The sequence below is a fragment of the Periplaneta americana genome, chromosome 2 (assembly GCF_040183065.1).
Source record: "Periplaneta americana isolate PAMFEO1 chromosome 2, P.americana_PAMFEO1_priV1, whole genome shotgun sequence".
NCBI lineage: Eukaryota > Metazoa > Arthropoda > Insecta > Blattodea > Blattidae > Periplaneta > Periplaneta americana.
The window spans coordinates 40,534,092-40,539,333 of record NC_091118.1 but is presented as its reverse complement, the minus strand read 5'-3'; the positions used below and the strand labels follow the sequence as shown (position 1 = coordinate 40,539,333).

Below are 5,242 nucleotides of genomic sequence, written 5' to 3'. Positions count from 1 at the left end.
GAAGCACACAACAGGCTCTAATAAAGTGAACTACATCTGGTATACTTCTTAATTTTATATGGTACAGTTGCCTAAACTTCTGTTTCAAGAGACCAAAACAATGTTCGACTACATATCTGGATTTGGATAATTTTGTATTGAAATTTCTCTGTCTTCTAGTTAATTGTCCTCTGTCTGCAAAAGGTGTCAGTAGATTCCTTAAGCATGGGTAGCCGCTGTCTCCCAAAATGTAATGATCCTGACATTTTTCTTGTAGGGTGTTTGCCAGTGGTGATACTCTGAAGACCCTACTGTCGTGGACAGACCCAGGAAAACCTACGAATATGTCCCTGATTCTTCTCTGATGGTCACATACAACTTGCAGTTGTATAGAATGGAAATGTTTCCTATTTAAATAAGAATCCGGGTCATTGGAGGGCTTGTCAATTTTGATATGGCTCCCATCAATAACACCAATAACTCCAGGAAAACCATTCTCTCTGAAGTTCCTTTCTATTTCATTTTTTCTGCTGGAGTGGGCCAAGAAATTATATGTTGTGACAGGTTGCTTAGAAAATACGTAATTTTCCTGATAATTTTGAAGAGACTGCTTATAGAGATATCGAATCGATCAGCAACATCTCTGAATGAAGATGTCTGATGACCAGCAAACCACAAAAATATAATAATTTGCTGGAATGAGCCCAACTTTCCATGCCGTCCTGATTGGTAATGAAAATATTGTGATATTTCAAATTGTTGTGAGACACTCTCTGCTACATGGCGACTTACACGAAAATGCTCAACAAATTCGCTGTCATTGTACCTAGGTATAGTATGTTCAAAATAATTTTCATTTTTAGGCCTGTCTCTTTCCTCAAATAATTCCAGCAGACCTAACTCATCCCCACTGGATATATATTCCATATCGTTGTCACTAGAAGTGCTTGAATGGGACATCTGAAATAACAATTATAGGCCTAAATTAACTTCTCTTTAAAAACACTTCCGGAACATAATTTTATTACAATTAATCTGTATCAAGAGTATACTCATCATAATCACAAATTGTGGGTGTTGTTTTAAAAATGAACTAAAATAGAAACATTAACTTCGCCTATGATATATATTTTATAAATTAAATATAAACAGCTTTACATTACGTATCCAGACAATTAAATGTTACAGTTATTGAATAAAAAATAATAGTACGCTTATAAATTATGCTGTAAAGTTTTAAAATAATACGGACGCTTATATATAGTATTACCTTACTGAAAAATGGCAATTATACGAAACAACAGTACTAAAATACAATTTATTATTTATTTAGGGCATGTTCGTATAGGTTATGTATTCGTATAGGTTATGTTGTAAATAACATGAAGAAAACCAACGAGCTTTGTAGAAAACAATGGCAAAACTATCTTGATGCGCATGCGTCATCTATGATTTGAGATTAGTTTGCACTTGATTCGCAAATCAATTCTGCCTGTTAGGAATCGATTTGAAATCAGTCTGATGTGCTGTACGAACGTGTGACTATTAGTCAGAAACAGTTTGAGTTTGAAGTTTGCGCTGTGCGAACAGCAAAATCCATGTGCGCATGACCGGAATCGTTCAAACCAGTTTGGAACTGCTGTGCGAACAAACCTACTATTTTTCCGGAACCGTAACAGCCGGAACTAGAGGTGGGGAAAAAATAACGTAACAGTTATTTTCGAACCGTTCCTTGTTTGGAACTGTTCCAAAAAGTAACAGCACCTTGGAACACTATGTTCCAAAATAACAGTGTTGCTCTGAGCTAGTACGAAATACTTGCGGTTACAAATACTCGTTTCACTTTGGAACTACATTATGACAATGCCTGTTCCACAGAACGGAACATGTTTGGTACTATTCAAAGCAGTGACGCCAACTTTTGGAAAACAGTGCGTGGGCTCAAACATTTGACGAGCCTTAAGTTAAATAAATCTCACAACGTGTCACAACACGATAAATTATTGGGTGGGCTCGGCTTCCACGAGCCCATATAAGTTGGCGCCACTGTTTGAAAGCAGAATTGCGAATCCTTTCGTCGTACTGAAAAAGATGTTGGAAACTACCGTAAAGTAAAAGATAAATAAGTTAGTAAAGATACGAAGATTGTCTTTAAAAAATGTACACATTATCTTGGAACTTATGTTAATTAAGTATAGGATTCTATCAAATAATATAATGCCTGTATTATAGTAACTACATTGTGAATTTTATCAAGGGAGATGAAAATATATAGGTTATGTTTTATTTCCAAATATTTTACAGTTTTAGTTTCATTACCAATTCTTGAAATTAAATTAAAATCTGTTGAAACATGACTATTATTGAAGTTCTTATTTAAAAAAAAAGTACAACGGTAAATTTTCATATTTCATTACAATGAGATTATTAATATGAATTTTAGCACGGCCGAAATGATTATAGCTTTTATTTACGCATTTTTGGAGAAATTGAACACTACTGTGACCTTCAGCTAAGCAGAAGAGGAAGAATAGGTTAGGTTTTATTTACCACTGGGATCCGTTTCGATTTCGTGACCAATTTACAAATAATTTAAAATTACATTACATTTCCTGCTTCGAACAAACCTGATCTACGAATTCAATTTAGCATTAGAAAAGATTTCATTTCCAGGAATTCACATCTTCGACTCATTATGACATCGTACTGCATCACATGCCATACAGGGAAGTATGATCATTTAGCGTCCGTACATGTTCCTAAATACCACTGTTACGTTACGTACTATAGTAAAGGCAGAAGAAAAAGGCGGGTTTTTGGTCTTGTGCGGAAACTACTCACTCCACACTTTCTCTAGCGGTTTGTAACCTGAACAAAGAGACCTTCCTGTCGCTGCGTTCGAATGAAATGTTATGTTTTATTTAACGACGCTCGCAACTGCAGAGGTTATATCAGCGTCGCCGGATGTGCCGGAATTTTGTCCCGCAGGAGTTCTTTTACATGCCAGTAAATCTACTGACATAAGCCTGTCGCATTTAAGCACACTTAAATGCCATCGACCTGGCCCGGGATCGAACCCGCAACCTTGGGCATAGAAGGCCAGCGCTATACCAACTTGCCAACCAGGTCGACGCGTTCGAATGCTAGTTGTTGATAAATGCTCGTCTGTGATACTATAGCTTGTTCGCAAATATATTATATCATAATAAACAGTATTTTTGAATACTAGTCACTCATAATTTATTTTTATTTTATACTAATCATCCAAGTAATCGCTATCATGTCTCAGTGAAACTCTGATGTCAGAAGTCATACTAAAGGCGTTATTAATCACGTTTCTGTTTCTTAAAAGAACTTAAAGATTGTGAGAACTTTAAAAGTGCCCTATCACCAATGCAGCCACTGCCAAGGCGTGTGGTGTTTCTCTACGATCGATTCAAAGAATTTGTGCAGAACGATTTTTAGTCATATTTTATTGTGTTATTTGTTTTGTTAAGCTAAGTCATCCTTAAGTATGCTTCTAATACGTAAGTATTTTTTTTATTACGAAACTCGTTCATGTTATGATAACGTGTACATTTTCTACACACAGTAAAATTATATAATATAAATTTTTTTGCACCTTAATTTTCTAATGATTCACAAAGTTAATAGGCTAATTGCATAACAATTATTTAGTATTTACTATTTCAATACAATATTCTGAAAACATAAAAATAAAATACTTGTGTGTAATGCTAAATATTTAATTTCTCCTATTAGGTTTACATTACATTATAATAATTATTACATTTGTGAAATGGCTAACTTGTGAAATATTATAAATGATAATATCATCTAAAGCCTGATTAGTGTATTCTGTGATGTATGCAATGGAGGGGAAAAGAAAACTGGTCAAAATAACTCATTATCTCCTGGCTTAGTTACCTCAAGATTAATGCGTTATTGTCATTTATGAGTTTTAGGCCTGTGTTCGGATAGTTGAGTAAACAAAACAACAATATTCAGTAAATCAGGTATTTGTACCTACTAGAACTCACGTTATTATTTTATTCTTTTAAGTTTTTCTATAAGTTAGTTCAAAACGTGTGAATGGAGGAGTATGTTATTTGGGACAGAACCATACACCAAGCAGGTTCTGAGGGGTATAGGAGTCGGGGTAGGGAATGAGGGGTTCGCCATACCCGCCTATTTCTTCTGCCCCTAGTATAGTAGTACGTGGCTCTTCCACTGTTACATTAAATACTTGCTGTTACAAAAAATAACTCGCTGTTACAAAAAATACTCGATGTTATGGAACTACATTATGAGTCAGGCCTGTTCCAAACCATCACTGTTACATTACATACTAGTAGTACTGTACCTGTTATACAAAATACTTGCTGTTACAATATACTCGATGTTATGGAACACGGCCGACTTGATGCTCCCTTCGCTTTCAAAGATGAAGCGAAGCTAGCATCAAGTCGGCCGTGTATGGAACTACAATATGACAACCAAAGACGTTGACAACCGTTGCTGCTGTGTTATTAATTTAGCGACTTTGTCACTAGATGTGGTTACTTTTAACAATTTTCAGGGACAAAATCAATACCAACTTTTAATCCTGAACTGGCGTCGTGCATAAATATAACGTAACTGGTTTCGTGGTGTCAATACTGTCAGTATGACTTCTGGAAAAAAAAAAAAATATATATATATATAATGTAAAAATTAATTTCTGATCCTACAGAATGTATCTGTTACGGTAACAACATGGAGTTAGGCCACAAAGGGAAAAACACTGGAGGAGGGATTCGATGCGGTGCTGTGGAGCGAACTTCGGCGTAGGCTATATAATATATGGTGGTACTGTTATTTGGAACCTAGTATCTTCATGGAACTGGAACAGTTGGAACTGTTACGAGAAAATAACTTATCCCATCTCTAGCCGGAACTGTTCCGGGAGAAGAACTTCACCCTTCACTAAATCACAATAACAAAAATTAATAGACTTCAAGGCGTCGCGACGCTTTTCACCCATGTTATAAATAAAACCATATACAATTTAACAAACTACTTCTGAAAACGATTAGGTGGGCCGATCCCGGCGGTACTGCAATACCGGGCCAACCCGTGACAGAGGTGGAGCAAGCCCCTAGCACTCCGTCATTTTCCAAAAATCAGTTTAATATTCTGGTCCTGCGATGCAGGACGTATCAGATATTAAGCTGATAAGAACAGATACTACACTTTGATCTTAGCCAAAAGGCCGAGAAGCGAT

The 5,242-nt window shown here is 35.9% G+C and overlaps 1 non-coding gene across 1 annotated transcript; it reads right to left on the bottom strand.

Moving 5' to 3' along the window:
* Positions 1 to 5,049: 5,049 nt before the first annotated feature.
* On the bottom strand, positions 5,050 to 5,242 carry LOC138695382 (U2 spliceosomal RNA). The gene has a single exon (XR_011331145.1). It is a non-coding gene; the product is annotated as a U2 spliceosomal RNA (small nuclear RNA).